General features: G+C 39.0%; 1 non-coding gene across 1 annotated transcript; it reads left to right on the forward strand.

Annotated features, from left to right (window-relative positions):
* The first annotated feature begins 1,874 nt into the window (after window positions 1-1,874).
* Window positions 1,875-2,006, forward strand: LOC116908397. Its single transcript, XR_004388941.1, has one exon. It is a non-coding gene; the product is annotated as a small nucleolar RNA SNORA17 (small nucleolar RNA).
* The last annotated feature ends 7,725 nt before the right edge of the window (window positions 2,007-9,731 follow it).

Genomic DNA, 9,731 nt, shown 5'->3' on the forward strand with positions numbered 1-9,731 from the left:
ATGCATGTGCATATGTGCACATACAAATAGCTATATAAACCACACACACACACACACACACACACACACACACACACACACACACACACACACACACACTGTGGTGCTATAAGGACATGGAGAAAGAAGAATTATTATTTTCTGCTGATGAGGACCTAAACTGTCAACCAATATAATGGAGATGGCTCAACATTTTAAAATAGAACAACAAGTAATGTAACTATGCAACTACACACATGTGTGTGGGAGACTCCACGTTAGCATACCAAAAAGATATGTGCATATTCATCTTTATTGTTGTGCTGTTCAATGTTGAAGCTATGGAATCGAGCTGCTTTCTCATCCATCGAGGGATGAGTGAAGAAAATGCTTTCTTTTTAATTCTTTTACATTTATTTACTTTGTGTGTATGCACAAATGTACACATGTGCATGCCATAGGTAAACATAGGGAGGCCAGAGGAGTACGTGGGTTCTGTGATTCAAACACAGGTCATCGGGTTTCGATGCCAGAGCCTTACTGATCCATGTTTCCTGTCCGGTATCTGTTTCCTTCTTGAAACCTGAAAAATCTTGTCTTGATGACATACTACCTATCCAATTCATTTTGTTTTCCTCCCATTTGAGGGTTAGAAAGCAAACTTTATTAGCCAGAAATCTAAATATTTTATATAGTCACTGCTATAATAGATGATTTCATGGATAACTCAGGGACCTAAGGAGGAGAAATTATATAAGGCAAAAATGATTCTTGCTCATACAACAATCCCCATAAAGAGAATGAACAACAGTGGAGGGAACTGGAAATCACTGATGTGTTTCTTGTTTGAGCTTAGAAGGAGGCAGTGGAGCTATGGAGAATGGAAGAATTCCAGTATCCTAGAAAGACAGATGTTTCTGTTGCTATGGAAATAAAGCAATCAGAATTTATTTTTAACATAATAAGTAAATGACATCTCTTTAGTCACAAGAATTAACCACTGAAGACAGATTTAAATTTTCTTAATCAACCGGTAAGACTTGGCTTTAGCACCATGGCTTTACAAAGCAAGCAGAGGCATGATGGTGCTTCTGAGTCGGTGGTCCTTAGCCTTTCTTAACGCTGAGATGCTTCAGTACAGGTCCTCATGTTGTGTGACCTGCAGCCAGAAAATTATTTCATTGCTACTTCATAACCGTAATTTTACTAGTGTTATAAATTGTAATGTAAGTATCTGATATGCAGGGTATCTGATATGCGACCCCTGAGAAAGGGTCAGCTGAACCCAAAGGGGTTATTACCTTCAGGTTGATAACCTTTGAAATTAAATTTGAGGGCTTGAGGAGTCATATCTATAACAAATAATCATTCTACTTACTATAATGAGAAATCATTTAAGTGTCCGAAATTCTATTATTTTGCTTAGAGAAATTATGCTTAACAGGTATAGCTTACCTGCTTAAGGAGAAAATAGCAAGGTACCAAATGTGTGTGTGTGTGTGTGTGTGTGTGTGTGTGTGTGTGTGTTGTTACCATACTCTCTTCATAAGGTTGTATTTTTAATTGATATTCATATCACCAAAGTTTTACACAATAATAGTATTTTATTAACTTTACATACCAATCTATTAAAAGAAAATATTAAGAGAATTACAGTCAAAAGGAGTGGATATTTAAAGTTTAGAATAATGCTTAGAACACTGACTACTTAATGTCATATTTACACCAGCAGCCCCTAGATACCTGTATGATGGATAGCTACAGCATCCACAGAAACTTACAAACATCTGCTAGGTATATAATGATGACATTTCAATAGTAAGTACTGAATATATACTTTAAATACTAAACGTGCTATATTTTGATAAATTCGGAGAGGTTCAAATAACCTAAGCACTACCTAGTGGCAATGCAAATATGGCTGCTGTGTCACATCTGAGTCAGTAGGTGGCAGAATGGAGAGAGGCTATGTCTATGCTCAGTGTTCTGACTTTTATGAACATCTGAATTATTAATAGTCTAACATTCTCTGAAAAAAATTAGCCTGCATGACCACCAATCCAGTGCCAGGCGGCTTGGACAGAGAGCTAGCCTGAGACAACTACCAGTCCAGTGCCAGGCACTCCTAGATGGGCTACCAGGATGGAAAGCAAGACAGAGACTAGTAGAATCTTGCCAGTGACCATAGGCCTGAGGCAGAAGAGAGCCCAAGACAGTTGGGTCTCACATGGGACCACTTGGGAAACAGGCTGAAAGGATTAAGCCTGAGATGACCATCAAACAGGTACCATGGGGCCTCAACAGGGAGCTGGCCTGAAATGACTACTAGTCAGTTGCCATGTGGACCTGGGACTATAGACTGTGCCTGAGTTGTTCCCTGCCCAGTGCCTTAAAGAAAGAGCAAATCATAGCATTTCTGAGATGACCTCAGATGCTCAGAAACCCCAGGCACCACAAAGAGGAACAAGTAAATTGTGGTGACATGTAAGAGAACAAGGACCAGAAGGATGTGGGCACAATGAGGAAAGGCAGAACTGAAGACGAGAGGGTATGAGGAACAGCCTGATGTAAGTAGCCAATGATGCCACCTGGGACCATGGTGCGGTCCCAGTCCATGCTGCCACCTCAGGCCACATCTGTCTCTGTGGCTCTGAAGCAGCAGGTCACGAAAGACCAAGCAGACAGCCTTAAACTGGGCAGTTGCCCAAGGACCTGTCAATGTCTGAGGGCTATGCAGAACAGGTTCCTCTCCTCTCTGGGGCATCCTCAGAGAGCTGGTCCTGGGGTCACGAGAGTATGAGGAGAGATGAGCCTGCCCCTAGCCAGTTGCAGTACTTAGAATAGTTAGCCAAGCACATTGAGGGAGTTGTAGGCGAGAGGCCCTCAAGGGTACTAGCATGGGAGAGCTGATCCTACTACTTCTTGTCTCTCATGTAGTGGCATGAACAAAGGAGAGATAACCTCCTTGCCCCTCCGCCTCCCCACCTATGGCAGGCTGTCCCTGGGATTATAAGAACAGGAAAGTTGGTCCTGCCCCTCACCAGCTGCAGCACTTGAGAGAGAAGGCCCTACACATCACTTGAGCAGCACAGTAGAGATTGCCCTGGTGGTAGGGGCATAGGCAAGCCAGCTCCTAGGATGTGAGTGCAGGACAACTGGCTCTGTTACTCCTCTGCCATGGAGTAACATGGGCAAGGGAGAACACCTCCCCCCATCTCTTGCCCCTTGCCATTTACAGCAGGCAGGAGAGCTGGCCCCAAGGTCATCAGAGCTGGACAATGTGCCCTAAACCTCATCTGATTCAGCACTCGTGAGGGCAGGTCCTGCGCCTTACCTGGGTAAACAGTAGAACTGGCCCTGATGGAAGAAGTGCAAGTGAGTCTGCCTGGGGGTGTTTGAGAGAGGGAGAGCTGGTGAGCTGACAATCTTCCATTCCTCTCAAGCTCAGATCTAGGGCTTTGAGTTGCCCAATTCCGATATCTACTCCATTGATGAACTGCTGGATTTCCTGAAAAGTCTGATCCTAAAAATCTAAATCTACAGGATCTCCATGACACAAGGAGTTCCAGTGAGGTTCCAATATTGATAGTGTAGCAGAAGCCAGTGTCCTCATAAAAGACCAACGATTCATTGCAACGAACATTTGCAAACAAAGAAGTATGGACAAAAGAGTTTACTGCGGAATATACTGTGACACACTGCAGCTTCCACAACCAGATTTCTTTCCTCTGTTAGGGGCCAGGTTGCAAGGCTGGAGGGTGGGTACTAGGGGGAAGGAGATGACTGGGACTGAAATACATGCTATGAAATTATAATCAATAAGTTTATAAACATTTTAAACTGAGAAAAAGTGAAGGTTGTGACCAAAACACATATATTGTTAAAACATGTGTTATAATGTCATAATGAAACCAATCACTTTTAAATTATTATGCTAATAAATTTTAAAAACATCTTGAAAACACAAAAAATAAGCTAACCTATTTTAAATAACATGGAAGTTGGAAGAAGGGTTAAAGTTAAATCAACTTAGAGTGGCACAGGCTATTCAGGAGTAAGTGAAAGATCCTGGACAGTTTGTCAAATCAATCTCTATTAAAATGTTCAAGGGAAACCAGTAACTAAAGCACATATCGTGTATAACTTGCATTCACAGGTGGGAGGAGAAGAAAATCTGGATGCTGAAAGAAATGAAGAACAAAAGTATGATGAAGCAAACTCAAGCCCTGGGTTTATGAGAGCTGCTACAAAAATCTTTAAATATCCACCCCCAATAGCCTTTCTGTTGCTGTGTGAACTGTGCCATGGGCTACTATTTACAGCAGGGAAGTAGGCAAATGCCAGAAATTTGGGCTTTTGTTTCAGAGGGCTTGGAGTGTACACATTTGGTAGGACTGCGCACTTCTGTAAATTTCTTGTGTGAAACACAATTGTTAATACAAAGAATAACAGCAAAAAAAATGGCTCAGTGAATGGTATTTGTATTTATCAATATGTCACTGTGCCAAAAGTCAAGTTTAAGAATATTATTTTAAAATATAATAATGATTTCATAGGGAAAGTCTAATGATCAATGCTAGTGTGTGTGTGCCACATGCACACTGGGGCTTGTGGAATTCAGAAGAGAGCATTGGATCCAAAGAGCTAAAATTACAAGGCTTGTGAGTCATCTGAGATGGATGCTAGAAAATGAACTCAGATACTCTGGAAGAATAGCAAGTGTTGACCTTGGAGTCACGTACCCAGACTCCCTGTAAATGAGAATTATATGAGTTAATGGGAAAAATAGATTGGAGAATTAAGAAATTTCTTTCAGAACATAATGCATCATAATGGCAAATGATCATATTGACATGAATAATTGAGCTGAATGGTCTGATAGACATGCACAGAACTTTAGGATAGTAAATGAGAATACAAATAAATTCGAAGCTATGTCAAATGTGTGTGTGTGTGTGTGTGTGTGTGTGTGTGTGTGTGCCTAAATGAAATTCCAAACACAAGTAATTGGTTTATATATACCACACCCAAATCATTGCTTTAAAAAATTAAGAGATAAATTTAAACTATACATTTAAAATCAAGGTAAATAACAGTATCAGTCAAAAAAACTGAAACAAAATTGCACCAAAGCCACTATGTTACAACTCTTCTTGTGGGGTGCAGTTAATGAGGTACATAGTAACAAACACCCAAGACTATGAAATGTCACAAAACAGGAAGCCTGACAATAAACTGTCTCTGTGCTTTTTATAAAAGTTAAAGAAAGAAAATGTAATATTCTGAGTAGAAGAAGAAAGGGGCATTCATTCAGGAAGTAGAGCTTGTGTGTATGTTGTGTGTGTGTGTGTGTGTGTGTGTGTGTGTGTGTGTACATGCTTAAGATTTCTTGTGTTCATTGGACCAGCATTTTAATTTAATTGCAGACTCATAGACCAGTATATTAAGACATTACATAGACCCATATATATCTATTCATGGCAAAATGACACTTGCCTATAATTCTGCGAAGATCATGGTAGAAAGTGTGGACACCTAAAGAGTAAACACAAATCACTTTCAGAGAGAAAACACTTGAAATAAAGCTTCAGAGAAGTAGCTGCAAAATAGATGAATCACGTGTAATATATTTTGCTTTTAACGTCAGGGAGAAGAAAATGGGAAGTTACCACTATCTATGATATGCATTTTAGAGTGCCCCAAACACTTTATCTAAGTTTAGCACTTATACTCAGAACTGTATAATTGTAGAACCACCAGAGTGAGACAGACTCCAGGTGCTCTTAAAGGCCCAGCATCACAGGCTCTGACACAACCGGGATCATAGGACCACAGGATCACAGAGGAAGCTTGACTCCCAGGAGATGGGACTCACCCAGAATCACTGTAGCTCTGACACACTCAAGATAACAGCTGAGACCACAACATCTTTCCCAATACCTAGTGTAACTGGGACCCCCACAGGAACCAGGCAAACACAAACCCCTGCCCAGCCAGAGGCATGAGTTCCTTCAGGTTTGCACCTGTCTCTAGTGCAGACACAGGGATCTGGTTCCCCAACCACTCCTGCAATATCCAGAGAAAGCTTGACTCCCAGAATTTCTGACAAAACAGTAATTCAGAAGCTTGGTCACACCCAGGATCTCAGGATCCCAGGATCCCAGAAGCACTGGATCACAAAGACAGCTGGACTTTGAGGAGTTCTGATACAACCAGAATCACAGGAGGGGTGTGCTCCAGTCAGGGACAGCAAGGTCAGTTAGCACTAGAGATAACCGGAAGGCAAGAGGCAAGTCCAAGAACATAAGCAACAGAAATCAATGCTACTTGACAACATCAGAACCCCGTTCTCCCACACCAAACCCGGGATACCCTATCACACATGAAAAGCAAGATTCAGACTTAAAATCCCATCTCATGATATGATATAGGAATTTAAGAAGGACATAAATAACTCACTTAAAGAAAGGCAAGACAACACAGGCAAGCAAGTAGAAGCCCTTAAAGAGTAAACAAATACATCTCTTAAAGAAATACAGGAAAACACAATCAAACAGTGAAGGAATTAAACAAAATCATACAGGATCTAAAACGGAAATAGAAACATTAAAGAAAACACAAGAGAGACAACAGTAGAGATGGAAAACCTAAGAAAAAGATCAGGAGTCACAAATACAAGCATCGCCAACAGAATACAAGAGATAGAAGAAAGTCTCAGGTGTAGAAGATACCCTAGAAGACCTTGACACAACAGTCAAAGATAAAGCAAACACAAGAAGGCCCCAACTCAAAACATTCAATAAATCCAGGACACAATGAAAAGACCAAACCTAAGAATAATAGGTATAGAAGAGAGTGAAGATTCCCAACTCAAAGAGTCAGCTATAGAATAAAACTTCCCTAACCTTAAGAAAGAGATGCCCACAAACATAAAAGAAGCCTACAGAACACCAATCAGATGGGACCAGAGAAGAAATTCCTCCTGTCACATAATAATTAAAATACCAAATGCACAGACTAAAGAAAGATTATTGACAGCAGTAAGGGGGAAAAGGACAAGTAACATATAAAGGGGGACCCATCAGAATTACACCAGACTTCTCAACAGTGACTATAAAAAACAGAAGATCTTGTACAGATGCCATACAGACCTTAAGAGAACAAGAATACCAGCCCAGGCTATTATACCACGCAAAACGTTCAATTACCATAGAGGGAGAAGCCAAGATATTCCATGATAAAACCAAATTTAAATAATATCTTTCCATCAATCCAGCCCTACAGAGGATAATAGAAAAAAACTCCAACACAAGGAGGGAAACTATACCCAAGAAAAAGCAAGAAATTAATCTCACAACAAACCAAAAAGAAGAGAACCTCACAAGCATAATTCTACTTCTAACAGCAAAAATAACATCAACATCAATGGATTCAATTCCCCAATAAAAAGACATATACTAGGAGGCTGGATATGTAAACAGGACCCAGCATATTGCTGCATACAGGAAACACAACTCAGTGACAAAGATAAATATTACCTCAAAGTAAAAGGCTGGCAAATATCTTACAGGCAAATAGTCCTAGAAACAAGCTGAAGTAGCAATTCTAGTATCCGATAAAATAGACTTTCAATCAAAAGTTATCCAAAAAAATGGAGATGAACACTACATACTGATCAAAGGAAAAATTCATCAAGGGAAATTCTCCATTCTGAACATCTATGCTCCCAATTCAATGGCATCCAGATATGCAAAAGAAACATTAGTGAAGTTCAAAGCACACCATTCAACCTCACACAATAATAGTAGGAGAGTTTAGCACTCTACTCCCACCAATGGACAGATTATGGAAACAAAATAAGCAGAGACACAGTGAAACTAACAGAAGTTATTAACCAAATGGATCTCACTTATAGAATATTTCACCCTAAAACAAAACGAATATACCTTTTTCTCAGCACCTCATGGTACCTTCTCCAAAATTGACCATATAATCTGACAAAAAATAACTTAACAGATCCAAGAAGATTGAAATGGTCCCATGCATCATATCAGGTCACCATAGACTAAGGCTAGACTTCAACAACAACAAAATCAACAGAAAGCCCATATACACACGGAAGCTAATAACTGTCTACTCAATGATAACTTGGTCAAGGACAAAATAAAGAAATTAAATACATTTTAGAATTTAATGAAAATGAAGGCCCAACTTACCCAAACTTAAGGAACACAATGAAAGCAGTGCTAAGAGGAAATCTCATAGCTCTGAGTGCTTCCATAAAGAAATTGGAGAGAGCATACACTAACAGATTAACATCACATCTAAAAGCTCAGATCAGAAAGAAGCAAATAAACCCAAGAGGAGTAAATGACAGAAAATAATCTAACTCAAGGCTGAAATCAACCAAGTAGAAACAAAAAGAACTATACAAAAAACATCATCAAAACCAGAAGTTGGTTCTTTGAGAAAATCAACAAGATAGATAAACCCTTAGCCAGACTAACCAGAGGGCACAGAGACAGTATCCAAATTAACAAAATCAGAGATGAAAAAGGAAACACAACGGAAATTGAATAAATTAAAAAAAATCATCAGATTCTACTACAAAAGCCTATACTCAACAAAAATAGAAAATCTAGATGAAATGGATGATTTTCTAGACAGATACAAAGTACCAACATTAAATCAGGGTCAGATAAACCATCTAAACAGTCCCACAACCCCTAAGGAAATAGAAGTAGTCATTAAAAGTTTCCCAACCAAAATCCCTAGAACCAGATGTGTTTAGTGCAGAATTCTACCAGACCTTCAAAGAAGACCTAATATCAATTCTTCTTAAAGTATTTCATAAAATAGAAACAGAAAAATCACTACCTAGTAATTCTATGAAGCCACAGTTACACTAATACTTAAATCAAACAGAGACCCAACAAAATAAGAGAACTTCAGAACAATATTCCTCACCAATATTGATGCAAAAATACTCAATAAAATTCTTGCAAACCAAATCCAAGAACACATCAAAACAATCATTCACCATGATCATGTAGACTTCATGTCGACAATGCAGTGATCGTTCAACATATGGAAATCCGTCAACATAATCCACTATTCCTCATCAATATTGATGCAAAAATACTCAATAAAATTCTTGCAAACCAAATCCAAGAACACATCAAAACAATCATTCACCGTGATCATGTAGACTTCATGTCGACAATGCAGTGATCGCTCAACATATGGAAATCCGTCAACATAATCCACTATATAAACAAATCCAAAGGGAAAAAAAACACATGATCATTTCATTAGATGCTGAAGAAGCCTTTGACAAAATGCAACAATATTTCTAAACACTAAATAAAACACTTTTTGCTAAAAGTTTTGGAGACAATAGGAATTCAAGGTCCATACCTAAATATAGTAAAAGCAATATACATCAAGCCAATAGCCAATATCAAACTAAATGGAGAGAAACTTGAAACAATCTCACTAAAATCAGGGATAAGGAAAGACTACCCACTCTCTCCCTATCTATTCAATATAGTACTTTGAAGATCTAGCCAAAGCAATTAGACAACCAAAGGAGATCAAAGGGATACAAATAGATGAGGAGGAAGTCAAGATATCACTATTTGCATACATAAGTGACCCAAAAAATTCACAAGAGAACTCCTACAACTGACAAAATCTTCAACCAAGTGGCTGGATACAAAAATAACTCAAATCAGTAGCTTTCTTTTCCTCAA

This window comes from Rattus rattus, chromosome 8, assembly GCF_011064425.1.
Source record: "Rattus rattus isolate New Zealand chromosome 8, Rrattus_CSIRO_v1, whole genome shotgun sequence".
Lineage (NCBI taxonomy): Eukaryota > Metazoa > Chordata > Mammalia > Rodentia > Muridae > Rattus > Rattus rattus.